This window comes from Alligator sinensis, unplaced genomic scaffold (assembly GCF_000455745.1).
Source record: "Alligator sinensis unplaced genomic scaffold, ASM45574v1 scaffold566_1, whole genome shotgun sequence".
NCBI classification, from domain to species: domain Eukaryota; kingdom Metazoa; phylum Chordata; order Crocodylia; family Alligatoridae; genus Alligator; species Alligator sinensis.
This window is the reverse complement of record NW_005842017.1, coordinates 528,132-544,540: the sequence shown is the minus strand read 5'-3', so window position 1 is coordinate 544,540 and position 16,409 is coordinate 528,132. Positions and strand designations below refer to the sequence as shown.

The window sequence follows — 16,409 nt, the reverse complement described above, 5'->3', positions numbered from 1 at the left end:
GGGTCCCCCCATTGTCCCCTCCCCCAGCCCCTCCCTCCCGCCCCCTACTTACCAGTTCCGAGTCTGGCTTCAGCTCCCTGCTGCAGCTACTGGGGACTGTCCAAATCATTGAAGCTCTCTGAATCTTTTTCAAAGAATCTTTTCGAATCGATTCTGACCTTTTTATTGGTCTGCTGATTCGATTTGGATTTGGAGATTCAGCCTCCTCCGAATCACCACCCACAGCTTCGCATAGCCCCAGCATACTCCATTAAGTGCATTGCCTCAGACTGAAGCAAAAAACCCAAAACAAATGAAACAATAACTATAGACTTATCTGGAGTGTGCACTTACTCAATTCAGTATAAATAATGTTCATTAAGTTCATGTTGCTGTTGGTGCAGTAGTATTAGCAGCCCTGAAGCTGACTAGCCCCTCTCAATTTCAGGTTTTCTAATATTCAGTTTTGAGGCTGCTATTAGAAACTTTGGAGGATATATCTGTTTTTTTCCCTGAACAATCCACAACACCCAGTGTATCTAGAGTAGTGAATTTTTCAGTTTACTTGCAATGATTCTATGACAGATCAGTAAATTATTTGTTCTTTGTGGAGCAACTTATAGGCTTTAAAAGGTAACATTTTTTATAGTTAATATGGACTGTATTCAACAGTTAAGTATTTTGTTGTCATGCTGAATCCCTGTTAGCATGCACATTGGTGTTCCATTAAAATATGTGTGTAAATGCAGGATAATTTTGGGCACATTGATGCTATGATTAATATATCATTACATATATCTGAATTTTTACCAAGAATACAGTTGTTCTTGTACTGAATCAGTATGATTTAAACATACATGTTCTGAATGTCCTATTTTTAAAGCATAATGTCTGTTCTTAATGAAACAAATATAGTAGCATTAGGGTAATTCATTCAACTGGCGTGTGTGTGTGTATTTGATGCAGAGAATAAAACAGAAATAATGCAGCTGTAAATGTTATTGACTAAACTGAACGCTGAATACATTCCAGAAACTCTACTTTAAAAAATGCAGCATGCCTACCTTTAATTTAAGTCATTGTAGCTTTTTTCAGTAAATCTAAAGATATTTTCATGAGTAAAATAAACCCAGCATTTTAGTAAAGAGTAAGAGAAGCTTCATTATATTTTTAATTATTTAGATATACTGACTTTCTTCAGTTTCTTTAAAATAAATTAAATAATGTTTCTTATGACAGAAATTTTTTGTTGTTCCCACAAGACTTCTTAGATTTCAGTACTTCATGTTTGTTCTTATCTGTGTTGTAATCAATAACAAGGTTGCCTTGATAATGTTAAGTTCACAGTGCTGCTGCTGTTGCACTTTTGTGTGGTGGATTTCATTCTGATTTAGAGAGTATGCTTGTCCCCATTTGATTTGCTCTAATAAAAGATATCGGATTTACCCAAAGAACCTTGTCTGCATATATCCCCATCTGTAAATCTTGTACCTGAGCCAGGAAGCATTACAACTGAGATAACAGGAAAAGACAGATGCAGATTCTTACGGTTGGCAGTAGTTGGTCAATATAAAGATTTTACATATGTATAAATATGCGTTTATATTTACAGGATTTTCCTATAAATATTTGTAGGAGTAGAAAGTAGAGAAGAGTTCATTTGAGATCATATTTTTAATAAAATAAAAGTTTGTGACTACAAAAAAAGATTTTTTTGCCAGCCTTGTGTAGAATAAGGTCTGTTTTTCTTGTGATTTTTTTTTTTCCTCTCAATTGATTTTTATTTTTGACTTTTACCCATTTTTCTTATTGTAGTTGTATTTGATGCTTTACAAATGACTTGGAAAAAAATGCTATTGGATTAGACCGGGGGTCGACAACCTATGGCTTGCCAAGAGATCCATTGGATCTGGCATGGGGGATCCATGACAAAGGGGCACCTGCCTTCCCATCCCCTCTACACCCTCCTTTTGCTCTGGAGCCTGCTGCTCTTTCACCTCTGTGCTTCCCTTGCTGCGAAGGATCAGAAGTTCTGTCCCCTGCTGGCAGAAGGCTGCTGACCCCTGAATTAGCCTGCTTTGAACCTACAAATAGCAAAAGCAGGAGCCTTTGAAATGATCAGTACTTCTGGTGGCCTACTAGGTGTAAATTGAACAATTGTGAAAGATAAGGCTATGTGAGAAGTTAAATGACCTTTTGGGTTGGGCTTTATCGTTATTAAAGATGTTGTGCTCTTGGAGATAAAAATGTCCAAAAATAACAGCAAATTGATGAATTTAAGCGTCAATGAACAACCAGCTCAGATAATTTTACAGCTATGTGTTCTGAGGATAATGAAGTAGCTAATCTCACAGGGAAAGTAAATATAGTCTCATTTAACAAGTTACCAGACTTAAAGGTTCGAAGGTAACAAAAGGTGATCCTTTATTTACCTGGAAATGGATTGAGTTATTAAGAATATAAATACAGCTAATTAGGAATATATATACAGCTGTATAGGAGGTCATTATTTTCTGAAGTCAAGCTAGCATGGCCTCTGCAATAACTTTTTTAGCGTTAACATCTGTAAGACACCTGATAAAGGAGGATATCATATGTATTTAAATACAAGATGAGGTTTTTCCAGCCTCATCTTAAAATCATATGCAAGGAAATTGCAGTAAATACTTGGTCTATCATTAAACTGCTGCCAAAAGCAGCATGTGCTCAGTAATAGAAACCAACTATGAAGTTGATTAAATACAGCCAACACTGAGCATGATTAAAACACAAGGTCTGTGTCAGATAAACATGCTTATGGGAACTTTCCACAAGGATATTTTGTGGGTTTTCTTTGCTTTTCAATTTTGTGTCTTAGGCTAAATTAGCTAAATCACAGAGCTCAGTGGCTTAGGTCCGCGTGGCACTACTACTAGCAAGTGTCTTATGTCTCAGACTCTTTAGCCTGGGGTTTCAGTTGTTTTTAAATCCACGGCAGGCATCCTGCACGCAAGCCCAGAGATTTTAGAACTTAAATCCCTCTGAGTCTCACTAGCTCTCAGCTAAAGATTCAAAGGAACACACTTAATAAAGCCCATCTGAACGAAACATATAGTGGTTGACCGTTAAGTGAAGTCCCCCTCACTACTGACTCTCTTCAAGTCATGGTGAGCTATGACATTGCATACATTTTGACTCCCTCTTTATTCCCACAGATGAGCTATGCCTTTCTTTCGTGTTTCCAGTGACTCCTGTTTCTTCACCATTCTTAAATCTGGGTAAACATTACCAAAGGAGGCCTTAAAGAGTTCATCCAGAATCCCTCTGTCACCCTCTTTCAGCCTGGCGTATATGATTAGGGAAGCCCCGCCCTCCATGAGATGAAGCCAGACCAAGTTGCCTTGTGCCTTACCTGCATATAAATCTTTGAAGCATCCCAGGACTCTCAGCAAGAACACCCAGTTTCAGTAATGGGTGGGGGCTCTCTGGAGTACATGTGTAGTGTAGGGGATATCTGGACTAGACTTGCATACTGAGCACTGTTGAGCTGGGGGGTCATCATGGCTCAAAATGCTGTTGACTCTCATGGGACCCAGCCCAATGAACTGTGTGGTAAATCGTGAGCCTTTGGTTTTGGACTAATATCATGCATAGTTTGTACTTCATATAAGTAGGTGCCAAGGTGCTGCTCAGAAGTGTGTTTATGGAGTACCTGTGCTAAAGCTTACAGCATTTTCAAAAGAAGGTAATTTGCATTAATTCTGGATGAACTAAGTGCATGGATACTGTAAGAAAATTGCTATACCCATGTTTAATTTCAAGGTTATCATTTTCAGATTTGCTCCTCGTGCTCAGGGAGAGCAGGGTCTGGATGCCAGGGGAAAGAAGTGGAGGAAAGCAGAAAGCAAAGGGGCTACCTGACCCCCCAGATTTACTTTCTCTGCTCTTGCAGTGGGAGGAGGACAATTGCAAGGCAAACCTCCAATAATTAGATTCTATACCTGGAAAATTAAGACAAATTTATAAATTTTTCCACATGTAGAATCTAATTATTAGGGGTCATCTAATAATCAAGACCAACTTCTATTTGAGTAAGTATGGTATATTGCAGTGTTTCTCAACCAGTGTGCTGCGGCACACTGGTATGCAATCAGACATTACTTGACATGCTGCGGGACCTTGGGTGAGCGTGGCTCCACCCCCCTTTCCCCCTGCTCTGCATCTGGTTGTGTGCAGCAGGCAGGGAGATCAGGGCACTGATGCCTGGCACAGGCCTTATCCCTGGAGCTGCAGGTTCAGGGAGCAAAGCTGTGGGGATAAGCCAGGCTCTGCTCCCTCCCCCTGTGCCATGCTGGCTGGAGCCACACCTGCGCTGGGCATGGGAGCCCTGACCTCACCTGCTGCTGCTGTTGCCAGGCAGAGGGGGCTGCATGCCATGGAGGAAGTGTCTTGGGGTCCCTACCCCCCCATCCTCCCTCATACCCCACACACCCACACCCTGCCCAGTTGAGCTCTGAGCTCCTGCTGCCCCTCTGGCAGGGGGGAGAAGGAGGGGGAAGAGTTCCCCCCAGCATGGAACAGAGCTTCCTCCTGCCCCGGGGTGGGGGGTGTGTGTGGGAAGAGTGGGGGGAAGAGTCCTCTTCAGGCTGGGTAGCATCTAATAGAGTTCCCCCTCCCCACCCTGCAGTGATAGGGGAGAAGCAGGGAAAAGAGTCCCCGTCTGGGGCCAGGCAGCCTCACATCCCCATCCTCACAGCCCCCTTTCCACCCGACCCTTTTGCAGGTGGGGAGGAGGAGTGCAAGAGTTCCCCAGCATCAAACAGGGCCCTCCTCCTGGCCCCAGGGCAGTGGAGGAGAGGGAGGAGGCAGTGGAGGAGAGGGAGTTCTCTTCTGGGGCTGTCAGGGAGCTGCTGGGGCGGGCCATGCCCCGGCCCTGCTCCGCTCCGCCCCTCAGCTCAGCTCAGCTCAGCTCAGCTTCCCTGTGGAAGGGAGGGCTGCTCTAGCACCCCTGGGCTTCTGGCTTGACTCACTGCAGGCATGTACCAAACGTCTATCTGCTTAGACTAACCTGCAAAGACTGAATCAGTTCAGGCTTTTTGAATGTCTGTCCCTAGCCTTAAGGCAGCACTAGCAACAGTGAACTGTTTTGGAATTCCTGGCATGGGTAAGCCAGGGGGCTACACTTGCTGGGGCATGAACTCCATGGGAACTGATTCTGGTTCCCCTTCTAGCTTGGCATCTAGGGTAGGTGCCCCTGTCACCCACTGCAAATAACACTACTGCTCTAAAACATCTTAACGTTCCACAAATACCACTGGTTAGCAGACTGTTAGCCACCTGGAGCTCTGTATTCTGGATGATGGAGGTAGTGAATGTAACTTATTGGGAGGTCTGGGGAAGAGATTTCAACCATTTAGGATACTACTGCTTTTTTTTCCCCCCCTAAATGAGTCAGAGCAGTAAATGGAACTTATCAGTGTCTACCATATTATGGACTATTTTGAATTTCATTTTAGTAGAACTCTGCCTCTTGAAGGCTTTCTTGTGGGAGGTATAATTATGTAGTGAATCTTGGGAATTTTAATAATGTTGGGATGATGGTCATTATGAGACGTTACTTTTAATTTTTTTTAGTTTCACCGCTTAAGTTTCCTGATTTAATATCTGTAATTATCGGCAATAACGGCACTTCCAGAGCTGAAAAATACTCTTTAAATCACTGGGGACAAGGGAGATCTTTGACCAGGCAGGTGCATTTCTCTCCTTTCGCCCAGTTTCCTGAAACAGCCCTGTATAATGGTATGAGAAGAAGCATTTGCACCTCTTCTGATGCTCTTCCTTGAAGACTGCATCTGAGTGGGGGCAGATGTCGCAAAGTGCCTGGAAAAGGTACTACAGTTGTTCTTTTCCACAGCAATTCCAGTTTCATGAGGCATTCACATGCTTTACTCCCCTAGAAAATATTATACTGTAATGATTACGTAAATCTTGAATTAGTTGCTTGATAAGACAGGAGGAGTCTAAGTCTTCATTCTCCCACCCTGTCTGACCTCAACTGGAAAACAGGGTGGGGTGAAAGGTCCCTCTTTTTTCTTTCCTTCCTGCTTCTAAAACCTATGAAGCACAGGACTAAAACAGAAGTAAAGGTGATGTTAGAGGTAGCTGGATTGTTTGTGTAGACATCCCTGCAAGCTGACATTGGCACCCAGGGAGGGTGACTTGAGACCCTCTGGGTTAAAATATGTAGGGAACATGGCACAGGGGACACAATGGTAGGAGTCTACTGCAGAACCCCTAACCAGGAAAAAGAGCTTGACCAGGAATTGCTAGGGAACTGGCTGAGGCTACACGCTCTTGGTGCATGGTTGTCATGGGAGACTTCAACTACCCGGACATCTCATGGGATGAACACTTGGCCAAATCCAAATGGTTGCAAAGCTTCCTCATGTTCATGGACGAGGTCTATCTGACCCAAGAAGTCTATGGACCAGCAAGAGGTAAAGTGCTGCTGTACCTGGTACTGGCTAAAGAGGACGATCTAGTCAGCAACCTAAAGATTGAATGGAAAGCTGGGAGACAGTGACCACGAGCTGATCACTTTTACTATCCATCGCAAAACTGGCAAGTCAGTCAGCTTTCCTAAAGTCCTTGTTGTTGAGGCACTAAGGGACCATGACTCGACAGGGAGAAGAGTCCAAGAGGAGTGGTCACTCCTTAAGGAAGTGACCCTGGAAGCACAAGGGATGTCCATCCCATCTTGGAGGAAAGGTAGCAAAAGAGCACAGCAACCCCCTTGGCTCAGCAGGGAACTTGTGGACCTCCTATGGCAAAAAAGAGAGGCTTATAAAGGATGGAAGATAGGAATCACCACAAAGGAGGATTACTGTGCACTGGTCCGTACCTGTAGGGAGCGAACCAGGAAAGCCAAGGCTGCAACCGAACTCCACCTGGCTACACATATCAAGGACAATAAAAAGTCCTTTTTTAGATATGTGGGGAGTTGGAAGAAAAGCAAGGGTAACATTTGAACCCCTGCTAAACCAAATGAGGTAACTGACAGCTGACACCCAGGAAAAAGCTAACCTGCTTAATGGGTACTCTGCATCAGTTTTTCATCAACCCAAAAGGTCCACCCTGCCTAGCAAGTTGCAGGACAGCCAGAGTGAGGGTGAATTTATACCCAGCATCAGCATAGACCTTGTAAAGGAACACCTTGAGAGGCTGGACACCTTCAAGTCAGCAGGTCCTGACAGATTGCACCCCAGAGTACTTAAGGAGCTGGCAGGAGTCATAGCCCACCCACTGGCAAAGATTTTTCAAAAACGCCTGGTGCTCAGGTGAAGTACCTGAAGACTAGAAGAAAGCCAATGTGGTGCCCATCTTCAAGAAAGGGAGGAAAATAGATCCAGGGAACTACAGACCAATCAGCTTGACCTTAATCCCTGGAAAGATTCTAGAAAAATTCATCAAAGAGTCCATTCTTGACAAGCTGGCTGATGGCAACAACCTGAGGGACAGCCAGCACTGGTTTGTTGTGGGTAGGTCTTGCTTGAGCAATCTCATCTCCTTCTGTGACCAGGTGACATATCACCTGGACAAGGGAGAAGAGATTGACATCATATATCTGGACTTTAAAAAAAGCCTTTGATCTGGTGTCCTGTGATCTCCTCTTGGAAAAATTGGCCAGCTGTGGCTTTGGGAGTCTGTTGGCTGGGGAACTGGCTCCGAGGCGGGGCTCAGAGAGTGGTGGTTGATGGAAGTGAATCATTGTGGTGCTCCGTGACCAGTGGTGTCCCTCAAGGCTCCATTCTTGGACCTCTTTTCTCTTTAACATCTTTATCAATGACATGGATACTGGTGTCAGAAGTGGACTGATCAAGTTTTCTGATGACACCAAACTTTGGGGTAGAGCGTCTGCACCCGAGGATAGGCTGGTGATCCAGGCTGACTTGGACAGGCTGAAAAAGTGGGCAGATACAAACCTGATGACATTCAGTACCGACAAATGTAAGGTATTCCACCTTGGGGGGAAACCCCCCCCCCTGCAGCATGCTTATAGGCTCGGCAGTGCTATGCTCGCTAGCACCAAGGCCGAAAGAGACTTGGGGGTTGTGATTGGCCACAAGATAAACATGAGCCACCAATGAGATGTCACAGCTGGTAAAGCAAACCAAACTCTGGCTTGCATCCATAGGTGCTTCTCAAATAAATCTCAGGATGTCATCCTCCTTCTGTACTTGGCCTTGGTGAGACCACAGCTGAAGTACTGCATCCAATTCTGGGCTCCACAGTTCAGGAAGGATGTGGAGAAGCTTGAGAGAGTTCAGAGGAGAGTCGCGCACATGATCAGAGGACAGGAGAATAGGCCTTATGAAGAGAGGCTGAGAACCATGGGACTCTTCAGCCTGAAAAAGCACAGGCTCAGGGATGACCTCATGGTAGCCTATAAGTACATCAGGGGTGTGCATCAGGATCCGGGGGAATGTCTGTTCGTCAGAGCACCCAAGGGATGACAAGGACCAATGGTCACAAAATCCTCCAAGACTGTTTTAGGCTGGACATAAGGAAAAACTTCTTTACTGTCCGAGCCCCCAAGGCCTGGAATAGGCTCCCTCCAGAGGTCTGGGGAAAAGAATCTAACCATTTAGAATGTTACTGCTACTACTCTGGACTCCTTTAAGAAGCGTTTAGATGTTTATCTTGCTGGGATCCTTTGACCCTAGCTAACTTCCTGCCCTTGGGGCAGGGGACTGGACTCGATGATTTCCCAAGGTCCCTTCCAGCCCTAATGTCTATGAAATCTATGAAATATCTTCTAAATGCCTGAAAATCAGAGAAAAGGCTCTATCTTTGCTATCAGCCTTTTGTTAGCAGTTTTCTGGTTATTTTCTTCAGTCATGTTTAGGAACTCATGGTTCACTGAACTTAAAGAAATTTCAATAAAGATCTTCATTTTTTCATGATGATAAGAGGTACAGTTAGAGAATTCTGCCTAGAACTAGAAAGCAGGATTTCTATCTGAGAAGTAAAGCGTGGCTGCTGGAAAACTTTCAAATAGTTTGGGAGGGGAAGCCTCATTTTACTGGTCTGTCTAGAAATGTACTAAATATCTATTAGTAAAAACAAGTATTCACATTGTAGAATATGTTAATATTAAGTCTGTCAGTTTTTATAATTGCAACATGCTCAGTAGGGCAGATGGGTTTAATATTGTCATGGCTGGCTGAAAGCCAGCTTTCCCCCAAAGACACGCTGACAGCAGGAAATTCTATAATTTAGTGATTAAAATTCATAGATTCTTTAAGGCCAAAGGGACCAATGGTCTTTTATTATGGCCTCTTGCTGAAGCCATAGAATTATCATGCAGTAATACCTGTTACTTACCCAAAAACTTCTGGCAGAACTGGAGCATATATTTTCAGAAGATGTCCAGCCCTGAATCCAGAGTTGGGGAGTCTACTATGTTCCCTAGCATCCAGCCCATACCCCGGGCACCCTGTGCTGTGTGCAGTACCGAGTCCAGCCTTTAAGCATCACGTACCCTGTTCTGGTCCCATTTATGTGCACAGTGATCTCTGTGGTTGGCATGTGCTGCATGTAGCACATGGAGTTGGACTGGATGCATGCTCTGCACATAGGGTATGGGGTTGGCAGGGAGTGTGCACAACATGTGGTGTGCCACCAGCCCAGCCTTCCACACTGGTTCCAGCATAGCTTGATCTGTAACCAGTGCACGTCCTGGATCAAGCCCCTGTGCTGTGTGCAGGGGGCATGGTGCTGGGTCCAGCCTGATGCAGCACGTAGCGTCAGGGCCAACGCATGGGGTTGGCTCCAGCAACCCCATGGTTATCCAGCTCCATGGGCTGGATTTGACTTTCAGACCATGTGTTTGACAACTTGGTGTAAAACATTTAAGAGAAGATGTTAAAGTTACATCTTAATTGGCTGACTTGATGGTTGTTAGCTTTACCAATTCAAAGTTTCCTTTCTTCTTGACAGTATAATCACCTTCCCCATAGAAGTGCATAGCAAACTGAGGGAAAAGAATCAGTTCCATAGTAAACCTTATTCTTAACTTCAGTAGTGGAAATGTACATCTATGAAGGGGTTTTGGCCATTCCTCCTTGGTTAGCAATATTGTGCTTGAAGTGGCATATAGAACCTCAGTTGTTAAATTAAAATGAGGAAAAATGAAGTGTAGCATGGGATTGTCAAGGATAGGAAAGAAGTGGCTAGTGTTTTTAGCTGCTGAATAGTGAATTAATTCAGTAATGAAATGTATCGGAGGACTTGGGTTAAATGAGCACAACTTTCATTTAATAGAGGTTGCACTTTTAGATGCAACAGGAATGGTTCTGTTGAAAGGATGCTTTTAGTCTCAGTGGCTATGTCTACACAAGATGCTGACTAAGCTGTAGCTTGTGACTACTGTGCAGTAGCGTGGCATGGCAGGAAGCATAATGCGATGCTACTGCGCAGTAGTCACGAGCTGCTGCGCAGTCAGCATCACAAAACAGCTGTTCCTTGGTGCAACTGCTCAGTAACTTTGGTTACTATGCATTTAGTACTTGTATAAACTAAATGACTGTGCAGTAATGACTGTGCATTCAGCATCTGGTGTAGACATGGCCAGTAGTCCTGAGAAAATCGGAGTTCTCTGGAAGAGATAATGTAAGTCCGGGGGTTGGAAATATTAATTTATGGTATGAGATACTTAGCATAATTAGCTTACCAGATATACCAGATTGTAGTTTTTTTAGGATATATAAGACTTGACTTCAAGGTGAGAGAGAAGAAATATTTTATTGCTATAAGCAAAGTAGTCTTGTGTTTTGGAACATGAAGCATGGACTGAATGACACATTTTATTGAACTCTAATTTCTTTTAATGAAAAATAATTTACAATTTTTAAATATGTGGGTGAGAATCTAGGGTTATTTGGGTCCAAGTTGTGTATGCCCATACCTTAATATGCTTGGAATTTTTTTAAACTTTAATTGGTTTGGATTAATTTAATCATTCCTACAATGCTTTTTACCTTGTATGTATCCTGAATCTCCAATCCATGTTTGTTTGGGAGAACATGTTATTTAAGCTTGCACGAGGGTGCTGCAAGAACTGGCCAGTGTCATCATGTGACTCATGGCAAAGTTATTTGAAGACTAGTGGCAGTTGGGAGAGGTCCCAGGAGATTGGAAGAAGATCAATGTGGTGTCTGACTTTAAGAAAGGGAGAAAGGAAGACCTGGGAAATTACAGGCCAATCAGTTTGACCTCAGTCTGTGGTAAAATCCTGGAAAAAATTATCAAAGAAAACATTACAGACAGGCTAGCAGAAAGCAGTATTCTGAAGGATAGCCAACATGGCTTCGTTACTAGCAGGTCATGCCAGACCAACCTCATTTCCTTCTATGATCGGGTTACTCGCCATCTGGACGGGGGAAATGAGGTTGATATCATATACCTGGACTTCACAAAGGCCTTTGACCTGGTTTCCCATGAAGTCCTCACGTAAAAATTGGGAAAATGCAACCTTGACTACTTTACGGTCTGGTGGCTGGGTAACTGGCTCCATGGTAGGACCCAGAGAGTATTGATTGATGGAACTGAGTCGTCATGGCAGAGGATGACCAGTGGCATCCCTCAGGGTTCAGTACTTGAACCAGTGCTTTTCAACATGTTCATCCATGATTTGGATTCAGGTATTAAAATTCACTGATGACACCAAACTATGGGGGAGTATGATCATGCTCAAAGACAGGCGGGCAATACGGCCGACCTGGACAAGCTTATGAGGTGGGCAGACCTCAACCAGATTTCATTTAATACGGAGAAATGTAAAGTGCTCCAGCTGGGGAGAACGCAGAAGATCTGCAGTGGAATGCTTGCTAGCAGTACATCTGAATGAGACCTGGGTGTCGTGATAGACAGCAAAATGAATATGAGCTACCAGTGTGATGCAGAGCTGATCAAACACTACAAGCATCTGCTGAAATATCTTGAGCAAGGCTAAGGATGTCATCCTCCCGCTCTACTTGGCCTTAGTGAGACCACAGCTGGAGTACTATGTCCAGTTCTGGGTGCTGCACTTCAGGAAGGATGTGGAGAAGCTTGAGAGTCCAAAGGAGAGCCATGTGCATGACTAGAGGCCTAGAGACCAGGTCATACAAGGAGAGGCTGAAAGACTTGGGACATTTGAGCCTGGAGAAGAGAAGACTCGTACAAGGGCGTACATTAGGGCCTGGGGGAGCATTTGTTCACCAAGGCCCCCCAGGGGAGGACAAGAAATAATGGGCACAAGCTGATTGAGGATCACTTCAGGCTAGACATAAGGAAAAACTTCTTTACAAGCCGAGTGCCAAGGTTTTGGAACAGGCTCCCCCCAGAGATGCTACAGTCTTTTTCAAAAAGCATCTTGATGCCCACCTTACTGGTATCATCTGACCTCAGCAGTCTTTCCTGCCCAAGTGCAGTGGGGCTGGACCTGATAATCTTGTAAGGTCCCTTCCAGCCCCTAACCACTATGAAATGCTTACCATAATTTCCCCTTGTTCTCAGTTGCTTAAAACACTTCCTGACTCCACTTATTCTGACCTGAAATCTTCCATGTTTACTGTCTTTACAGTTTAAAATTTGTAAAAGCTGACCACCTTTAGTGCATAGTATCCTGGCCTGAGATTCGGAAGTCTTATGGTCTAGTCTTGCCTCTTCTCACTGGCAATGATTGTGCTATCTTATTGTGTTATCTTATCATTGATCAAGGCTTTCTATCCCTTTGTTAGAAGAGAAATAATTGTGTCCACATTTCTCTCCATTTTACAGAACAAAGGAGCAAAAGACAATTTGTGAAATCAGTTCTTTCCTAGTTGAGCATAGAACACACATCTCTAATGTGACAGGTAAACAAACCAGCCACTTTTCCCCACTGCCTCTGAAAATATACAACCTTAACTTGTGTGCTTTGCTATTCTGCATGAAATGGTTCCATTCACTGCAGTACCTCAGTGTGTTTTTTCCTTTGTTGCTACCTAGTGTTACTGTCAGTTTATCCTTTTGCTCAAGTGTTGTAAGTCTTGGGTACATTGTTAATGGTCTTGGATTCAAAACCCTGCTAACTAATCCAAGTGAAGAGGTTTTTTATGATTAGTGAATGACCTTGACATTTTCTTATTTAAAGAATATTAATTCGTTGTTTGCAATATATTTAAAAATATTAAGATTACGTCATTTTCTGCAGAAGCTAGATAATGGCTAGTGAATGAGACAGGAAAATGTAAGCGAAGAGTGGTTTTTAGATTAAGCCATTAACTGAATTTTGTCCCTGTCTAAGCCTTAGGTTGCTTTGTGGTCCTAGGAAAGTTGCTAAATGCAGGACAGTATAGAGGCTGTAAGCTGCCAGCAGGTAAGATGGGTAGCCATTTTTAATCCTGAAGATAATACTAGCGATTTGTCAAATCCCTTAGATTTCAATATTAAGAGAACCACTTGAGCCAGTTTAAGCATGCTTGTTAATTTGTGCAGGAATAGTCTAATCTTGGATTTTCACACTTCATTAATGCTCATTACCTTATTAGTGAGACCTTGTTGTTCAGACTCTGCTCATTTGTCTGCACCTCATTAAGGCTCCTTATGCTGTTGTCCCAGATGCCTGCCTCTAATATTAGCCGTGAAGTTAAATTGATGGGACTAAGTTTCTGTGCTACTAATAGTACAGCACTGACAGCAGTTGAGATGGGTGAGAAGGATTACCATATTTACTTGAATATAAAATGATTCCTTAATAATTAGGATCTATATATGGAAAACATGTACATTTGTTATAGTTTTCCAGATATAAAATCTAATTATTAGAGGTTTGCATTGCATTTATCCTCTTCCCACTGCTAGAGCAAGGAAAATAAGTCCGGGGGTCAGGTAGCCCCTTTGCTTTCTGCTTCTCTCCAGCTTTTCCCCCTGGCAGCCCCAGACCCTGGTCTCCCGGAGCACGTGGAGGAACAAATCTGAAAACATAACCTTAATTAAACATATGTAGGCAGCACCCATGCGCTTAGTTCATCCAGAATTGATGCATCTTACCTTTTTACAAACAGCTACAAGTTTTAGCACAGGTACTCCATAAACACGCATGTAAGCAGCACCTTTATATCTACTTATACAGCACAGTACAGTACAACCTAAGCATGCTATTAGTCCAAAGCCAAAAGGCTCATGAATTACCATAGTTCATTTGGCTAGACCCCACAAGAGTCAACATGGAAAATCAACAAACCATGGTGACTCCACAGCTCAGTGTTGTTCAGTGGGAGGGGGCAGGGCCTTTGATGGCAGACCCCAGATCCCCCTTCCAGAGGCCCTGCAGGTGGTGTCTGGTCCTGTCCCCGCTCCCACCAGGTCCCCCACTCCCTGGCTGGTGCTTGGAGTGCACCGGCACTCTCAGGGGGTGCACAGTTGTACACCCCCTATGTGTCACCCTGTGCAAGCCCCTTCCTGACGGAGAGCCTCATTGTGATTGAGGGAAGCTGCTGCAGAGTGCAGCTGCACTGGTGGGGGCTGGGAGAGCTCTGGCCCTCTCCAGACCCCAGTGCTGCCGTGCGCAGCCTGCCTCGGCTCTGCCAGCCCCGCAGTCCAGTGCCCCCACTGGGAAGGGGCTTGCACTCCCTGATATTATGATAGGGGCTGCTGCTCCCATCAAAGGCCCTGCCCCCTCCCACTGCAGCTGCTGGGCAGGGGTATGGCCAGACACTGGCGGGCAGGGCCCCTTTGTGGGGGAGGGGCAGGGATGGGGTTATTCCCCCTCCCTCCAGCATCTGGTGGAGGGGACAGAAGGGGGCTTAGTCTGCTGCAGGGAACGAGCATGGCAGCAGTGGCGGGCAGACCTGGCTGCCAGTGGGGATAGAGGGGGGAGACTAACTCTCCTCCCTGTCCCCCTCTGCTTCAGGGGCCATGGTGCCCTGGCAGTGAGGGGTGAGTGCCTGGCAGACCCGGCTCATGTCCCTGGCAGTGGCACAGGGAGAGGGGAATTAAACTCCCCTCTGGCCAGTTCAGCGTGGACTGGCCATGCCCCCCCAGCACACTTCCTTGCAGCTGAGGGCACTCTAGTGCCCTCCAGCTCCTGGTCTGAGCAACTGCAGGCATGTGCTCACAGTTCCTCAGTCCAGAGTGAATGTATGTCCTGTTACAAACCAGTTCAACCTAGGCAGCTTAGACTAACCTGCAAAGGTTGAATCAATTCAGGCTCTGGCTTTTTGAATGTCCGTCCCTAGCCCTGGTGTAGATGATCAAAAACTAAACACCCCTTATTAAGTAATACTTCTTTCTCTCTAGCTTCCTTTTCTTCCTGTCCATCTGTGGGGGTTGGGTTGCTCCAACTCACCTGGAAAGGTACAGTGACAGAGCCAGAACAGATTGAATTTTATTGTTAGATGTTTAGGATTGTGGATCCAAAAAGATGACAAAGCCAGTGGGGAACTACAGATCGCCTGAGTGTGGGACTAACATAAGAGGGATGGGGTGAGGAGGGGAATGCAACTAGGTTCCTGAAAATACAGTGTTAGCTAACTAAGCCTGGGGTTGGGGGAAGGGGAGAGAGGGGGTTCACGATGCTGAGAGAGAAAGAAGATAGATGCACAGAAGTCCATACAATGGTCCACAGTGGTGGAGAAAATACATCGATGAAAGTTTCTCAGTCCATATAGAGTCTCATTGGGGGGGTCCTCTTCGGGTGGAGTGGGGTGGTCCGTTGCTGAAGATTCCTCTCAAAGTGAAGTCCATCAGGTGCAGAGGGGGGTTCAGGCGGTCCCCTCTGGGTCCGGTCCGGTCCGGTGGTGGTCGGTCTGGTGGGGTCGGTGTAGTGGCGGCGGCCCATGATGTGCTCCATGTAGATGTCACGGGACCAGCGGATCGTGTTGGACACCATGAGGCAGCGCATCAGCTTGGCGTAGCGGCGGGAGACACGGCAGGCATACAGGACGCTCTTGTTTCTGGGGTCCCAAACTCCGAGCATTCCCACGATGAGCGCGTTGACCATCACGTTGCAGCCGTGGCCCCTCAGGATGTCGGCTAGCAGGGTGTACTTCTCCCACTTGCAAGCCTGGGTGTTGGTGAAGGCTTGATGCCAGTTCTCAAAGGGGATGTTACTATAACTAATTTGAAGTGAAAGTTTTGTTTCAAGTCAAGTAATGGAAAAACTTTTTAACCACTGGTTAATATTCCTTACCATACAGCTCTTTCTTCCTCAGTTATTTTCCGTGTGGCCATTATATCAAAAAGATTTTTTTGGGCTCATGCATTAGACACAGCAGCTGCTTGAGGCACCTGTGAAGCAGGTTGGCCCCCCTGTTCGATAAGATGTATTCCACTTGACCAGATAGAAACCAAAGATTCTGAGGAAACTTGAAAGGCAGTTGTTAATGCACAGGCTAATTTTTCAGTCATTAAGCCTAATAAAGGGA

The 16,409-nt window shown here is 45.0% G+C and overlaps 1 protein-coding gene across 3 annotated transcripts in view; it reads left to right on the top strand.

Annotated features, from left to right (window-relative positions):
• The window catches only part of ADARB1 (adenosine deaminase, RNA specific B1), a 177,475-nt gene that overhangs the window by 22,813 nt on the left and 138,253 nt on the right, over positions 1-16,409 (top strand). For 2 of the 3 annotated variants that reach the window (XM_025202205.1, XM_025202206.1), the window contains exon 2: positions 12,781-12,857. The exons of the other annotated variant lie outside the window; for it this stretch is intronic. The gene's annotated coding sequence lies outside the window, so the exon portion shown is untranslated. The remainder of the gene's footprint in view (positions 1-12,780; positions 12,858-16,409) is intronic. 3 annotated transcript variants of the gene reach the window in all.